Raw genomic sequence first — 18,851 nt, forward strand, 5'->3', positions numbered from 1 at the left:
TAAGGAAAGGCAAACCTACGTTTCTAGCATATGTAGACTTAGAGAAAGCTTTTGACAATGTTGACTGGAATACTCTCTTTCAAAAAAATGGCTCTGAGCACTATGGGACTCAACTGCTGTGGTCATAAGTCACCTAGAACTTAGAACTACTTAAACCTAACTAACCTAAGGACATCACACACATCCATGCCCGAGGCAGGACTCGAACCTGCGACCGTAGCAGTCGCGCGGTTCCGGACTGCGCGCCTAGAACCACGAGACCACCGCGGCCGGCACTCTCTTTCAAATTCTGAAGGTGGCAGGGGTAAAATACAGGGAGAGAAAGGCTATCTACAATTTGTACAGAAACCAAATGGCAGTTATAAGAGTCGAGGGGCATGAAAGGGAATCAGTGGTTGGGAAGGGAGTGAGGCAGGGTATAGCCGCTCCCCGATGTTATTCAATCTTTATACTGAGCAAGCAGTAAAGAAAGCAAAAGAAAAATTCGGAGTAGGTATTAAAATCCATGGAGAAGAAATAAAAACTTTTAGGTTCGCCGATGACATTGTAATTCTGTCAAAGACAGCAAAGGACTTGGAAGAGCACTTGAACGGAATAGACAGTGTCTTGAAAGGAGGATATAAGATGAACATCAACAAAAGCAAAACGAGGATAACGGAATGTAGTCGAATTAAGTCGGGTGATGCTGATGGAATCAGATTAGGAAATGAAACACTTGAAGTAGTAAAGGAGTTTTGCTATTTCGGGAGCAAAATAACTGATGATGGTCGAAGTAGAGAGGATATAAAATGTAGACTGGCAATGGCAAGGAAAGCGTTTCTGAAGAAGAGAAATTTGTTAACATCGAGTATAGATTTAAGTGTCAGGAAGTCGTTTCTGAAAGTAGTTGTATGGAGTGTAGCCATGTATGGAAGTGAAACATGGACGATAAATAGTTTTGACAAGAAGATAGTAGAAGCTTTCGAAATGTGGTGCTACAGAAGAATGCTGAAGATTAGATGGGTAGATCACATAACTAATGAGGGGGTATTGAATAGGATTGGGGAGAAGAGAAGTTTGTGGCGCAAATTGACTAGAAAAATGGATCGGTTGGTAGGACATGTTCTGAGGCATCAAGGGATCACCAATTTAGTATTGGAAGGCAGCGTGGAGGGTAAAAATCGTAGAGGGCGACCAAGAAATGAATGCACTAAGCAGATTCAGAGGGATGTAGGTTGTAGTAGGTACTGGGAGATGAAGAGGCTTGCACAGCATAGAGTAGCACGGAGAGCTGCATTAAACCAGTCTCAGGAATGAAGGCCACAACAACAACCAGAATACACAGTGATTCAAAAAGAATACCACAACTTTAAAAATGTGTATTTAATGAAAGAAACATAATATAACCTTCTGTTATACATCATTACAAAGAGTATTTAAAAAGGTTTTTTTTTTACTCAAAAACAAGTTCAGAGATGTTCAATATGGCCCCCTCCAGACACACGAGCAATATCAACCCGATACTCCAACTCGTTCCACACTCTCTGTAGCATATCAGGCGTAACAGTTTGGATAGCTGCTGTTATTTCTCGTTTCAAATCATCAATGGTGGCTGGGAGAGGTGGCCGAAACACCATATCCTAAACATACTCCCATAAGAAAAAATCGCAGGGGGTAAGATCAGGGCTTCTTGGAGGCCAGTGATGAAGTGCTCTGTCACGGACTGCCTGGCGGCCGATCCATCGCCTTGGGTAGTTGACGTTCAGATAGTTACCGACAGATAAGTGCCAATGTGGTGGCACTCCATCCTGCTGAAATATGAATTGTTGTGCTTCTTGTTCAAGCTGAGGGAACAGCCAATTCTCTAACATTGCTGGATGCGTGCTACATTTTCATCACTCGTTCTCGGCAGTCCAGAACTTTTCCCTTTGCACAAACACCCATTCTCTGTAAACTGTTTATATCAACATTTAATACACCACCTATCAGGACGTTTAACACCATACTTCGTTCGAATGCACGCTAAACAACTATCGTCGATTCACTTCTGCCGTACTCAATAACATAAAAAGCTTTCTGTTGAGCGGTCGCCATCTTAGCATCAACTGACGCTGACGCCTAGTCAACAGCGCCTCAAGCGAACAAATGTTCAACTAAATGAAACTTTATAGCTCCCTTAATTCGCCGACAGATAGTGCTTAGCTCTGCCTTTTGTCGTTGCAGAGTTTTAAATTCCTAAAGTTGTGGTATTCTTTTTGAATCACCCTGTATAATAAAAAGCTCTGGAATAAACACAGATAGCGGTATGCTGAATTTGGCAATAGCGCTGAAAAAGAAATATGTGACCGCTGAAAAACAGTATCACAAGTTACACAGAACTCATGCGAACCATCATACATGCCTCATTCACTGACTTAAATCAACGCGATGTTGTTCAAAAATGTTCAAATGTGTGTGAAATCTTATAGGACTTAACTGCTAAGGTCATTAGTCCCTAAGCTTACACACTACTTAACCTAAATTATCCTAAGGACAAACACAGACACCCATGCCCGGGGGAGGACTCGAACCTCCGCCGGGACCAGCCGCACAGTCCTTGACTACAGCGCCCCTTAGCCGCTTTTTTTTAATCTCATTTTGTTCTATATTGTTTGCTGACTTTGATCGTGGTGGACGTCCTATGACCCTTGCTCTGGTTGTTGGGTGATCTGTTGACTCAGTTTTTTTATTACAGAGGATAGGTAAACCCTCTGACCGAACACGCTGAGTTACCGTGCCAGCAACCGCTAGGCTAATCCCGCGTTGTTGTACAGTCCTCGGTAATGCGTTTGTCTCTGGGGACTCACTTGATAAGAACGTAAGACTTCCCGAATAACAACGAACGGGTTGCCCTGTGGTGAGGAAAGATGGCGGCTGCAGCTGAGTGGACGAGTGGCACCGCCCGGTGGGGGGGGGGGGGGGGGGGGGGTGTTGGCGCGGCACCGCAAACAGGAGGGCCGGACAGTGCCGCAGCGGCCGCGTCAAGCCGCAAACTACGCCGCACCGAACCGCTGTGCCCGCACCGCAGCCGCAGACCGCGGACTCCACTGCCGGGGGCGGCCCGCTTCCCACGGCCTTCTGCCGCCGGTCCCCTCCACAGTGCATACGTGACGACTCGCCGAGCAGGCAGCAGGACATACCAGGTGCGTCTCGGGACACTGTTGTCGTACTTTGCAATATGTAGCTACAAACGTACCAGATAGACCTAGTTTTGTAGGGCACGACCATTGTCATGTTATGTCAGTCCTTTCAGTTCAAATCCATCCACAATAGATTTGCCAGCGTGTGCGCTGCCACTTGTGACCACTACCCGACCACGAAATTATTGCATTTAACCTCCTGTGACCGTTATCAGAAACTCGCGGTGACGTTAGAGTTAACAAGTAAAGTGGTGATTAAGGCAAACCCATGACACTGTGAGTGATTTCAAGACAGTTGAGCATATACACTGCCGCGCGGGATTAGCCGAGGGGTCTCAGGCGCTGCAGTCATGGATTGTGCGGCTGGTCCCGGCGGAGGTTCGAGTCTTCCTTCGGGCATGGGTGTGTGTCTTTGTCCTTAGGATAATTTAGGTTAAGTAGTGTGTAAGCTTAGGAACTGATGACCTTAGCAGTTAAGTCCCATAAGATTTCACACACATCTGAACATTTTTGAGCGTATACACTACTGGCCATTAAAATTGCTACACCACGAAGAAATACAGATGATAAACGGGTATTCATTGGACAAATATATTATACTAGAACTGACATGTGATTACATTTTTATGCAATTTGGGTGCATAGATCCTGAGAAATCAGTACCAAGATCAACCATCGCTGGCCGTAATAACGGCCTTGATACGCCTGGGCCTTGAGTCAAACAGAGCTTGGATGGCGTGTACAGGTACAGCTGCCCATGCAGCTTCAACACGATACCACAGTTCATCACGAGTAGTGACTGGCGTACTGTGACGAGCCTGTTGCTCGGCCACCATTGACCAGACGTTTCCAATTGGTGAGAGATCTGGAGAATGTGCTGGCCAGGGCAACAGTCGAACATTTTCTGTATCAAGAAAGGCCCGTACAGGACCTGCAACATGCGGTCGTGCATTATCCTGCAGAAATGTAGGGTTTCGCGGGGATCGAATGAAGAGTAGAGCCACGGGTCGTAACACATCTGAAATGTAGCGTCCACTGTTCAAAGTGCCGTCAATGTGAACAAGAGGTGACCGAGAAGTGTAACAAATGGCACCCCATACCATCACGCCGCGTGATACGCCAGTATGGCGATGATGAATACACGCTTCCAATGTGCGTTCACTGCGATGTCGCCAAACACGGATGCGACCATCATGATGCTGTAAACAGAACCTGGAATCATCCGAAAAAATGACGTTTTGCCATTAGTGCACCCAGGTTCGTCGTTGAGTACACCATCGCAGCCGGCCGGAGTGTCCGAGCGGTTCTAGGCGCTACATTCTGGAGCCGCGCGACCGCTACGGTCGCAGGTTCGAATCCTGTCTCGGGCATGGATGTGTGTGATGTCCTTAGGTTAGCTTAAGTAGTTCTAAGTTATAGGGGACTGATGACCTCAGCAGTTAAGTCCCATAGTGCTCAGAGCCATTTGAACCATTTTGAACACCATTGCAGGTGCTCCTCTCTGTGATGCAGCGTCAATGGTAACCGTAGCCATGGTCTCCGGGCTGATAGTCCATGCTGCTGCAAACCTCGTCGAACTGTTCGTGCAGGTGGTTGTTGTCTTGCAAACGTCCCCATCTGTTGACTCAGTGATCGAGACGTGGCTGCGCGATCCGTTACAGCCATGCAGATAAGATGCCTGTCTTGGATCTCGACCAACGCGAGCTGCAATATCGCGATACGATAAACCGTACTCGCGATTGGCTTCAATCCGACCTTTATCAAAGTCGGAAACGTGATGGTACGTATTTCTCCTCCTTAGACGAGGCATCACAACAACGTTTCACCAGGCAACGCCGGTCCACTGCTGTTTGTGTATGAGAAATCGGTTGGAAACTTTCCTCATGTCAACACGTTGTAGGTGTCGCCACCGGCGCCAAAATTGTGTGAATGCTCTGGAAAGCTAATTATTTGCATATCACTGCATCTTCTTCCTGTCGGTTAAATTTCGCGTCTGTAGCACGTCATCTTTGTGGTGTAGCAATTTTAATGTACAGTAGTGTATTATCCAGTGTCTACATGTGTCCTCATAAAATACGATGAAAACTCGCGATAACCCGGCCAAAGCACCCTCACTCCCAGGTGAAGTAATATCGTGGTCGACTAACACACCCCATCGATCTGCATAACTTTTTGTAAGATGCCTACTCCACCAGTTGGCCCCATCGGTTAATTTCCAGGTGTGTGACTAAAAACATATTTTTGTGATCTCAGAACCCTATCGATGACCCCACAACCCGTGTCATGGGTTCACTGTATTAGTTATAATACATTTACGCCCCAGACCGGTTATTACGTATATATTTTACGTGGATAAGTACACTAGGTTTGAAGCCCTATATGTCGCTAAAGGAAAAAAGTTTCAAGATTGACCGAGAGCATAATCTTGAGAACATGTGGTAAAAATTTTGACGATTTGCCATGAACAGAAATTGTAGAAGTGGCCATCACCACAATAGATACTTTTGGTATCCAAAAATCACTATTTTTCGGCGTTTCCTCAGGAACCGATCATGAACAAGTGGCGCTTGTAGAAGCTGCCTAAGGTACACTCTAGATCACACCTAATGCAAAAAAAAATAACTGACTTGTTCTGTTTTCCTGGGCTGGAGGATATGTGCAATGGCCGGCCGGAGTGGCCGTGCGGTTCTAGGCGCTATGGTCTGAAACCGAGCTACCGCTACGGTCGCAGGTTCGAATCCTGCCTCGGGCATAGATGTGTGTGATGTCCTTAGGTTAGTTAGGTTTAAGTAGTTCTAAGTTCTAGGAGACTGATGACCTCAGAAGTTAAGTCGTGTAGTGCTCAGCGCCATTTGAACCATATGTGCAATGTTTAAATTTTAACCGTGTACTGTAAGATAGCTACAGCATCGGCGTTCTTCCGATAGGTATGCCAATGCTCACTAGGCCAAGGACTGTCCAAAACACTTGATTCTGTATCTCTTTGATACAGAACTTCTGATAAAATCACATTTTCTCCCACGGCTTTTTGGAACATAGTTGAACTGTGCTCTGTCGAGCACGGACCGATACAGAATTAACACAACTGTAGTAAACAAAGGATTTTTGTAGTGACCAACAAGCTGCTAGGTCCCATGTTCTAATAGTACCGCATTGATAAGTTTCAGATTAATGTCATGATAGCCTAGGGCGTTCGCTAGTGTGAAACCATCAGAAAATTAAGAGCAAACATCGCCAGCTACAAAGTACTGCGTTGAAGCACCGCCAGTCGCTCAGGTTGGAAGACTTCTTATTGTCATTATGGTTTCCGTTCTTCTTAAGCGTACTGCAAGTAGACAACCCTCTTCACCAGACCATGATGTTTCCATGGCTGGTGCAGTCACCAATCGTCCAAAATTTCGACGACGTTTCCGCTCCCATACATAGTAATGGAAACGCGTGCTACAGACTAGGGAATGTTAACGAACATGATTGGTTCAAGCAAAACCGCTGTAGTTTGAAATTTGAATGCGCTAAAAAAATAATTTTGCTATATGTGGCTTAAAACTATCTATAAAGGAAATAGGAATTTGTCTTGGGTTAAGAAAAATTGAATCGAAATTTATTAATACTCCCAGAAAAAAAATCCTTAAAAGTAACTGACAGATACAGGAAGTTGGTCTAGGATAGGGGTTTTTAATCCAATGACAGCTTTCAACGTACTGTAAAGTAAGGAGTTCATCGTGAGTATGACTTCCGTAATACATTGGTGTATCGTGTGCTTCAAGAACACGTGGGTTTATATAGCTTTAATTGCACATCTTTAACTTTAATAGGCCTCAATAACGATAAATCTAGCTGGAACTCGTTATATGACAGCATTTGAGTTGCTGAATGTCCATAAAGCAGTTACAGAGATCAGTAACGGTGGCAAAGTACTATTTAAAGAACATATTCCTGAGAAGCAGCTGGCAGTACAGACGTATCAACTGAAGAATTTCAATCTGTAGGGCAGCTAGTCAGACCTCGTGTAGCTTTCAAAATGGAGTAAAGTTCGCAACTGGTCTGGGGAGTAATCTAGTGACCTTTCTGGGAGAATAGACAACCATTCTAAATGCTGAAGTTCAGTTAAAATTGCTAATGACAGCTCCCAGTGCCCCACACGATATCGTAGAATACCTTTACACAAGGCGCATTTGGAGAAGTTCTATGAGTCAACAGTCAAGAAATCATCCACAAGTAAGATACCTGTGTGATTTCAAAATAGTGCTAGCGTTGTGAAAATACTGTCACAACCAATCAAGATGTTACAGAAGACGGTTCCCCATTTGCTTTTCGAAAAATTCAACCACTGACGTATCTTCTAAGGCCCAACAGGGGAATAGTGGACTTCTTGTCTTAATTTTTAAGTGAATGGTAAGAACGCTAATTACTTATTATTTTCATTCGCGATTTGTAGTAGAATCAGTAGCAGTAAGCATTTTGGCGTAGGCAGCATTCCAAGTATATGCACGCTGTTATGGTCGATATATTCTGCACGCAGAGTGACAGTCTTGAAAGCCATATGTCTACTGTTAGGTGAATTTAATATAAATAGCAAGTGACAAAGTTAGGAATAGAGCGAATTCTTGTGAATCTGCGTTTAGTGTGGGGAAGCAAAGGAAACGCGAGTAAGTGTGGCTATTACGTACACTGTCTGATCAAAAGTATCCAGACACCCTACGTAATGTGAGATTGACCACTAGATGGCACAAGAGGCTGACACGCCAGTACAAGTCAAGGCGGGGAGTGCTGTGTTGTCAGCAGAAAAGCACTAACAGTAGAACGCGTCGGTCAGGAGAGTTCAATGACTTTGGACGTGGGCCAGTCATTGGACGTCACCTGAGTAACACTTCCCGCAGGGACATTTCCTCCCTTATAGAGCTTCCCAAGTCGACTGTTGGTGATGTGACTGTGGAGTGGAAACGCGAAGGAACAATCATCGCTAAACCAAGACCAAGCAGATCTCGTGCACCGTCGGACAAGTACACTCGACCAATGCGGATGGTGGTTGTAAAAAATCTCATAAGTCACTAGCCAGTTCCAAATTGATACCAGCACTCTAGCTAAAACAGTAACTGGTCGTAGGCGGTTGTAAATAATGAGTACAATGGTGCAGCACCTCGTCAACAGCGACACATATCTGTAGTCAGTGTTAACCGACGCTTGAGGTGACGTAAAGAGCGACCCTACAGGGCAGTGAATGGCGGGAAACTACTGATTTGGAGCATCTATCTAAGAGCTGATTGCTTCTGTGAGTGTCGATAATTTGAATTTTGATGTATGACAGTGCTCTTTGTAATTATACTGAAAATTTCTGAGCTACTCTGATCTAAGAAGTTTATTTGGTTTCATGTTCTTTTCCATTGCGAATCTTATCTTTTTGTGTATTGTATTTATATCTGCATGCAACTGATCAAATTTTGCTGGGGGTTGTCAATTAAACAATGGATATCATGCATGTATCTCATCCAACACAATATGTTGTATTTCTTTTTGGAAATGTTTCTAAAAATCAGTTTATCTACATGATTTTTGAAAATGTTGGCTAGGACACCCGACACTTGGGATACCACTGGTAGCCCATCTTCTTGTAAACAGTACTCATTATTAAACTAAAAGTAGTTCTGTTCAGTTACCAGTTTCAGCAATTTGTGTATCTCTGTGATGAGTTCATCTGGTAGCTGGTTGTTATCTTCCAGGGTTTTTTCTGAGATGTTTAATGTTTCCGGTACTGGTACGTTAGAGTACATAATAACTGTGTTAAAAGAAAGAAGGGTAGCTGTTTCTGGGATTTTTATATGCTCATTGTTTATACTGATTAATTATATAATAGTAGACTCAATGGTTGTTTCAAAACTCTAATTTCTCACCCACGAATTTAAATGCTCGAAAAAGTAAATAAATAATAAAAAAAGAGAAAGCACACACACCCACACACCCACCACCCACACACCCACCCACCCACCCACACACACACACACACACACACACACACACACACACACACAAACAAACAAACAAACAAACAAACACACACACATAAATACATACATAGAACTTACGTCAGAACCCACATAGTCACAGAAACAACAGTTGAAAGCAAAACCTGAGAAAATTAGCAACACTTACAGAAACAATTGATACTACGCACACAAAAACGGAAGTTAAATTGTTATACCCAAAAATTCTAATCAGCAGGTAGTTTTCCATTTTATTATAAAAATCTCAATTAACTGTTTTCTATAACCCACAAATGCACATGTATTTGCAAACGAAAAAAATCATGCAATATTTTTTTTCTTTTGAACGACAGTAATATATATACAGCTGCTGCGAAAATGGTCAGCACAAGAAACTTGTTATATGAACCCTGCCAGGTATTTATAGTTGACCTCTGCCATAAATTCAAAATACTGCATCTCAAAATCCATAAAACCATGAAACACATAAAGTTGAACAATACTTGTTAATCCAATTACCTTGTACCTACCTACACAAATGCAAACATTAGAAACAGTTCGTTTAACACTCTCAAAGGAAAGCAAGCATCACAATAAATGTGTCTAAAATACGAAATGAAATCTCTGTACACAAAAAAAAGACTTTTTAAGCTTGTAAAGAACGTTAGTAATACTGCTGCTTTCTCTTATCTGGTGAAGAATGTTGAAAGTTGCACAGACACTATCATGAAATAAATTGAAGAAAACATAAGAAAAAGGCAACACAGCACATGAACAACGAACACAACACACAAACATTTATCACATTATCAGCACATAAAACTACCAGAAATAACTTGACATGGTCACACAAATAGCAACAAACAATGGGTACAATAGTAATATAGTCACAAAGTTGTACAATAAAATTAAACAACAAATACAGTCAATAAACATAACACATACTCCGCCAAATGAAAAACAGCACAACAAAAGATCACACAAATAAGCAGATGCAACACAACAACAGCGTCACAAAGAATGCATGAAAACAAGAAAGACTCGAGATGGTACACAGTGACCTACAAGTAAAATCACACATATAAAATAACCAACATTTTCGAAAGACAAGGGCAAACCAGCAGAACATTCGATGCCTGGCACAAAGAACATATCAGAGCATGGAAATGTGGGATAAGCCACTCAACTTTTGCAGAACCATAAACCCACAACAAGACAGTAAAACATGGAAATACACTCCTGGAAATGGAAAAAAGAACACATTGACACCGGTGTGTCAGACCCACCATACTTGCTCCGGACACTGCGAGAGGGCTGTACAAGCAATGATCACACGCACGACACAGCGGACACACTAGGAACCGCGGTGTTGGCCGTCGAATGGCGCTAGCTGCGCAGCATTTGTGCACCGCCGCCGTCAGTGTCAGCCAGTTTGCCGTGGCATACGGAGCTCCATCGCAGTCTTTAACACTGGTAGCATGCCGCGACAGCGTGGACGTGAACCGTATGTGCAGTTGACGGACTTTGAGCGAGGGCGTATAGTGGGCATGCGGGAGGCCGGGTGGACGTACCGCCGAATTGCTCAACACGTGGGGCGTGAGGTCTCCACAGTACATCGATGTTGTCGCCAGTGGTCGGCGGAAGGTGCACGTGCCCGTCGACCGGGGACCGGACCGCAGCAACGCACGGATGCACGCCAAGACCGTAGGATCCTACGCAGTGCCGTAGGGGACCGCACCGCCACTTTCCAGCAAATTAGGGACACTGTTGCTCCTGGGGTATCGGCGAGGACCATTCGCAACCGTCTCCATGAAGCTGGGCTACGGTCCCGCACACCGTTAGGCCGTCTTCCGCTCACGCCCCAACATCGTGCAGCCCGCCTCCAGTGGTGTCGCGATAGGCGTGAATGGAGAGACGAGTGGAGACGTGTCGTCTTCAGCGATGAGAGTCGCTTCTGCCTTGGTGCCAATGATGGTCGTATGCGTGTTTGGCGCCGTGCAGGTGAGCGCCACAATCAGTACTGCATACGACCGAGGCCCACAGGGCCAACACCCGGCATCATGGTGTGGGGAGCGATCTCCTACACTGGCCGTACACCACTGGTGATCGTCGAGGGGACACTGAATAGTGCACGGTACATCCAAACCGTCATCGAACCCATCGTTCTACCATTCCTAGACCGGCAAGGGAACTTGCTGTTCCAACAGGACAATGCACGTCCGCATGTATCCCGTGCCACCCAACGTGCTCTAGAAGGTGTAAGTCAACTACCCTGGCCAGCAAGATCTCCGGATCTGTCCCCCATTGAGCATGTTTGGGACTGGATGAAGCGTCGTCTCACGTGGTCTGCACGTCCAGCACGAACGCTGGTCCAACTGAGGCGCCAGGTGGAAATGGCATGGCAAGCCGTTCCACAGGACTACATCCAGCATCTCTACGATCGTCTCCATGGGAGAATAGCAGCCTGCATTGCTGCGAAAGGTGGCTATACACTGTACTAGTGCCGACATTGTGCATGCTCTGTTGCCTGTGTCTATGTGCCTGTGGTTCTGTCAGTGTGATCATGTGATGTATCTGACCCCAGGAATGTGTCAATAAAGTTTCCCCTTCCTGGGACAATGAATTCACGGTGTTCTTATTTCAATTTCCAGGAGTGTATTTACAAAAATAATGGAAGTCATCTCCTATTCTTACAAGAAAACTACCACATATACAAAACAAAGGCTGAAAGGAAGACACTACTAAATAACCAGGCGAATGTGTCTAAGTTCACACTGCTTACACTGATTGATTATATAACAGAGTCATCCCAGTGGCTGATCACAAAATCCAATTTCCCTCACAACTAAGTAAATGTACGGAAAAAATAAAATAGAAGAAAGTACACTCACATACATAGAATATGCATCAGCATACATTTAGTCACAGAAAAAAACAGCTGGAAGCAAAACCTGAGAAAGTTGGCAACGCTTCCAGAAACAAATGGCACTATATACACAAAATCGGCAGTTAAATAGCTGCACGTTGCAAACAGTGACAAAAAGGAAAAGCTGTTTGACTTAAAAATAATGCATTAGAAGCTGATTTGTAAGTATTATTCAATTTTATCGTAAAAATCTCAACGAACTATTTTAAATCTATGAACTATAAGCACAAACGATAACCTGTATGTGCAAACGGAAAAATCGTTTAATACTTCACGACACCCATGGAGATCGTTGTAATTAAGGCGAAACTCGTCTGGGTGCACAAGGTAAATATAAAACAGATTTAATCTACAGCATGCAAAAGACTTTTTCCTTTGAACTACTATAATTAATACGCTCAATAAATTACTCTGGTTTGTAACTGATGTCCTTTCCGTTTCTTACAGTGTATGACAAGTACAATGCCGAAGCTGTATTGTAGGAGACATCAACAGGATATGGAAGGAAGGAAGACTGGGGTTTAACGTCTCGTCTTCCACGTCGGTAGAGAAGGAGCACAAGCTCGGATTGGTTCAAGGATTGAGAAGGAAGTCGGCCATGTCCCTTCAAAAGTACCATCCTGACATTTGCCTGAAGTGATTTATGGAAATCACGGAAAACCTAAATCTCGATGGGCGGACATGGATTCGAACCGTCATCCTCCCGAATGGACTCCATTATATTAACCACTGCTCCACCTCGATCGGTACATATATGAACAGCAAGATAACGTCAGGCTCTGTAGGATTATCGGTGAGAGATTTCGCCACTGCTCATACTATCTTACCAAGAAAGGTGTTTTTGGTTAGTGCTTTTCTTGTGAGGTGGACGCTGGCTTTATAGGGTTATCATCAATGAAACGTGTAAACTAGCCCCTTCTCATTTTTATAATGACAATTAGCACACATGGAATGGTGAATCCCACAATTATAGTACAAGAAATCGGGAGTGGTTTTGGGTTGGGTACCTACCAGATTTACTCTGTGTTAAAAACAAATGTTACGGGGTGACAAAAACAGGTTATATATGGTTGATCCTATGACACTTACTCTTTGTATATGTTCGTCACATCATTTGCTAGCAAGATATAAAGGAACTACCATATGTTAATGGACCATCAGAGGCGTGACAACAGGAAAAAAATTGGGCGAATGTAATGAGTGGAATAAGTGAAGTCCTCGTGCAATGTATCGCAGAAAAATTATTCAGTGTGTGGAAACAAGGGACGACTACTGATGAACGCAGGAGCTTAGGTAACGAAAATGTTAGCTCATAGGAGCGTGAGAAAGTGGCTGCAGGAATTTTGTATATTAAGGAACAGAGAAGTAGTAAGGATGTGAGGAAAGAGAATATGAGTAAACGAAGAGTTGAACATAAGGAAGAAAGAGAGACAGGTGACAGGAAAGAACAAGAACAGGTCAAGAATAAAACGATTAGTATCTGGAACACAGTCAAGGTAGGGTAGACAGTGATTTAGAAGAGGAACAGCTGATCTTTCCCAGGTGACAGTCAAGTCGAAAGATACATGATAACAAAGTAACCGATAACAGAAAGTCTGGTGGCTATAATAATAACAAGGAGGAAGATGACGTCACGTTAAGACACGTTGAAGTAGTAGTGATTATTTCATATTACAAGATAGAAGAGAGCAATATACTTGTGAGATGAGGTACTCAGATGAGTTCACAAACCTATTCTCCAACTCGGCAGACAGTAACTAGTGAAGATAATTTCGGAATTCTTGAACTTTTAAAGAAAATGAATGGGGCCCACAGAAGGGGATGGACGAAATTAGGAAAGACGTGAAAGCAATACAGAAACAAACAGATAAAATACTGAAAGATCTAAAAGAAATTCAGAAACAGATGAAATACAGACACAGATGGATGAATTGCAGTCAGAAGTTCAGTAAGTTAGGAAAGAAGCAATAAACAAAGCAGAAAAGATGATGTTAGTAAAAGGCTGCACTTAGAAAGAGGCACAAGAAGCCGAGAAAATAGCACAAGAATCGATCACAAAACGACAAAGAAATCGGTGGGATCACAGGAATAAATGAAGAAACTAAATGGTAGAGTTAAGAAAGTAGAGCATCTACAAAATCTTTTAATCAGTGTGCAACAAGATCAAACGAAATTTAATAGGCTGTGAGAGAAGTGAGAGCAAAAAAATGGCTCTGAGCACTATGGGACTTAACATCTGAGGTCATCAGTCGCCTAGAACTTAGAACTACTTAAACCTAACTAACCTAAGGACATCACACACATCCATGCCCGAGGCAGGATTCGAACCTGCGACCGTAGCGGTCACGCGGTTCCAGACTGAAGCGCTTAGAACCGCACGGCCACTCCGGCCGGCGAAGTAAGATCAGCGAGAAAAAGTAGAGAAGTGAGCAGACAAGACAGAAGAGCTAATTAAAAGGGTCAGATCGAAAAGTAGGTAGGAGAAACCACCAGTCAATTAAAAGTCCACAACCATGAAATAACCGAAGTGAAAATACAAAAAGCGGGTGTAGGCTCAGGTGTTACAAACCCAGTATATGTAGCAGAATGCCAGGGGGTACAGACATTTCTCGCACTACAGAACGAGCAGGAAGGATAAATGGAAGACAGCAGAAAAACAACAAGGAGTCAAATGGAAGTTCACAGCAATTTTCGAAGGACAGCTTCATTAGCAGTAGGAAAACAGACTCTAGCATTAAGCATAACTGCATGCCACTGAGCAGAAGTCATGCACTTGGCACAAGTGAATGTAATTCCGGACACAGGTACAATGATAACTTTCACGCAGAGTCCCGATGAGAAGAGATAAAGAGAACATCAGAAACTGCTGCTAGGTCGTGCGTAAGAGAAAAGACATTCGATTTCAAACACATTATTTGTCTAGAAGTTCCAAAATTATAAAGATAATGGGAACATGCTTCACCCTAAAACTTGGATTGCGCAATTTAATCTGGCATTACCATCTTATTGGTCCTTGGCATATAAATTAGAGTTTCTCTCTGCACACCTTGAAGGAGCAACTGCGGAAACAATGAAGGAAACAGCCATGACAGTGACTTTAGAGATGGTTTCCCCGTGAATTACAGGTCATAAGAAGCACAAGAACGTATTAAGCATGAGATGATAATGTGAAAGAATTTAACAGCATCAGAAGCCAAGAGTCCAGTGAAGTTTTCGGAAGATATAGATGGAAAGAATGAATTCTCAGACGTTCCTTGTAGCCTATGCGAAATTTTTTGTTACTGCTATATGAAACTACCGACAAATTACCAACAGATACTAGCTGGTCGATCCAATGAAGATATCAAAGCATTTAAGAACACATTGCATGAATCTGAATTCGCTTTGGACGAGCACAGTCCTAGGGAGCGATGGAGGGAGAGTGAAAATAACTTCAACGAACATTCACGGTGTTACAGTAATAACAGGAACAACAACAGAAACAGAACACCCAGAGGAGGAACTAATTTAGACGGTTCATCAGGAAGAGAAAATCATTTTTGTCACCACCCACCACAAAGAAGAAGCTGTAAAGATTATCTGAGCCATAAAATGTACTGCATTTCGTACAGGATAAACCTGCTCCACCGCAGAAGAGAGAAGAAGGAGAAATCATAGAAATCAGCCACCGAATGCAAGGAGTGAGGAAGTTGGTAATAGCTCTTTACAACACTGACTAGATTTAACTGCAGGGGAGGCTGCCAAGACACCTGCAGAACAAGTTGTAATCAGCTGAGTAAATTTACTCGAGTACAAAAAATATCAGAGTCGCTAGTACAGGAACAAGAGGTAGTGATGACACATCATCTGCATCCAGTACTTAAGGTCACTATATGAGATGTACAGTTGAAAGGAATACTTGACAATTGAAGTCGAATTTCAGTGATAACTGTTAGATCATAAATTATTTCCCGCGCATAATGGATCGATGATGATAAAGAGGATTGTTCAAGCAAATGCGTGAGGGCTAGAAACAATTAAATCGAAGTCATCAGCTGGTGTACATCACATTAGCCACATTATACCCTTTTAGAATGAGTTATTAGAGAGGAAGAGCAGTGTATGGAAAAGATGATGTTATTCAAACAAAAATGGAGAGAAAAAAATAGGAAAGTGAGCAAGCTATAATACACCGCATCGCTCAGAGGTGTACACTCATGCTAGGTTGTCTGTGCGTAACGTGTGATGCATTCTCCTGGATTAGAAGTACTCATGCAGATGAAGAAATAAGCCATCTTTGAGACTGCTGACATTTTAGTTAATGGTAAATAATCTATCGTCATAAAGAATAGACATGAGTACTGGGACACACCAACAGAGGTTAAATGCATAGATGAAACCAAGTTATCATTGAGTAATGAATGGCGTAAGATAATAATTTGAGTTCAAATTGGGAAAGTAACAATGTACTTCATATCGTTTTGACTGATGTGTTGAAAGATTGCACACACACACACACACACACACACACACACACACACACACACACACACACACACATGCTACTTAGTATTTGGATTTCATGAGTTGCTCCTCTTGTCCTGCAGTTGACAGGTAGTTTGCGTATGAATTACAGAGATTTTGTCCACATCGGAGGAGTATTTTTGAGATGACAGGACATACATGTTGTATTATGGTCCTCGTCAAAGTAGCAGTTGGTCTGGATTTATTAGGAACTGAGTATGTTGAGACATTTAATGTCAAGAGTACATTTGAACATGATAATAGTTCGATGGGGACTTTTTTTTATAAGAGTGTGAAATGTGTGAGTTATAGTATGGTAAGCAAGGCCACTTGTCTTATGAGGAATGAAAATGACAACATGACATCAAAGGAATACTAGTGAATAAATTGAATCCAGGTGAACAACTATTGACAGCAGTCTGACAGACGGCAGCATAAAGTTAAATGTGATAGGGAAAACTGTGCATAGTAATGTTTCCTGTTGGAGACGTATGAGAAAAGTGAGATTTGTGTCATCACAAATGAGAAAGTAATAAACATAAGGTTGACATGAATAAGAGGAAGACCGTAAAGAAATATGTAAGTACACTAAGGGAAAGGTATGTAACAACCATGGATTACCTTAAGGACATGAGCACTAAATTTTAATATCATAATTGTCTTGTGTTTTGTGAAGTTGTTCATAGGTGATGATGACGGAGCAGGAAGCACTAAGAAGGGCAACTACAAGGTGAAAGGCGCAAAAGACAATAACATGCACAAACCGAGGGAATAGCAAACAATTATAAAAACTGTGCCTAAGAACAGGAATCATACAAATCACTGCTGACGGTCTTTTCGATTTTTAGTTAACGATTTCTTCATGTAGTTGGCGAAGGACAGTTACTTGAACATGTCTCACATGCAAATAATTTAAATTACATTAATCCTGCATGATTAGAAGGAAATAGTTTGCTGCTAATCTACTAATACTAAAACACTAACTGAAGAATAGTCTTAAACGTGTAGGTAGTAAATAAAGGTACACTTCACTTCAACATAATGATGTTTTATTAGTCAGTACAGCAACAAGATCAACAATTAATATCACATGTACTATTATATCCCTCCACCAAACACACACATACACACACACACACACACACACACACACACACACACACACACATACACACCTATGCTCGTGCTGCGGCAGGTAGAAGGTTACTGCCTGGTAGGGAGCACACACTCTTCCCTGTGCTGGTCATCCGCGATGTTGCCAACGATAGGGGTGGAATGACCTGCGACCTGAGGTCGCTACACCATACCCCACAGGAAGATAAAAAAAATGTTTTTCATGACTTGAAATATGAATGTCTGTTGGGTCGAAACAACATTGCATCCTCCTTCCATAACGCGGTTTCTGTTGTGCCGGATGTTGGTGGTTTGGCTGGTATTACTACCTACTGCTTCTGGGTGGCTAGCTAGTTTTCAGGAAGGCAGTATCGCTCTGGTTGACCTTGTAGTCCTGGCATATGTCCTGCTTCCAGTGGTGGCGTGCTTTCTGGCAGCGACTTCTGCATTTGTATAGGCTGGTTTACACCAATCAGTGGCCAGCCGCGGTGGTCTAGCGGTTCTAGGCGCGCAGTCCGGAACCACGCGACTCCTACGGTCGCAGGTTCGAATCCTGCCTCGGGCATGGATGTGTGATATGTCCTTAGGTTAGTTAGGTTTAAGTAGTTCTAAGTTCTAGGGGACTGATGACCACAGATGTTAAGTCACGTAGTGCTCAGAACCATTTGAACCATTTTGAACACCAATCAGTGGATACTAGTGTGTCTACCACTTTAATGCACAGAGTGGGTGTCCAATCATTTCGTCCCGTGACTGCGTAAGGGCCGTGGTAAGACATTTCCAGTGATCTGCGCAACAGGCCACGGCAGAGCAAAATCGGCTTCATCGTTGCCACATCTTTGAAAAGGAAGGTAGCGCGTTTTCCATGCTGTGTTGTTCCATCAGTTGCATGGCCTCAGTTTGCTTCTGGAGTTCTGTGGTGAAATCTTGAGTAGAGTGCGGGGGTAGGTTGTTGATTGAAAAACTCTCCTTCAAGATGTAGAGGTTCGTTGTTCACCAGCTCTACTGGAAAGGCGTGCAGGTATTTTTTAATGCACTGTGCAATCCCGAAAGTACTACAGTTCATCAGTCCATGTGACAGCTGTGTGGGACCGCTGAGGATAGCATGGAGCCTGGGCTTCAGTAGCTTGGGGTAAAAAATGAGAGTAACAGTTTATCATCCCCAGCGAC

Source organism: Schistocerca serialis, chromosome 6, assembly GCF_023864345.2.
Source record: "Schistocerca serialis cubense isolate TAMUIC-IGC-003099 chromosome 6, iqSchSeri2.2, whole genome shotgun sequence".
Classification (NCBI taxonomy): Eukaryota; Metazoa; Arthropoda; class Insecta; order Orthoptera; family Acrididae; genus Schistocerca; species Schistocerca serialis.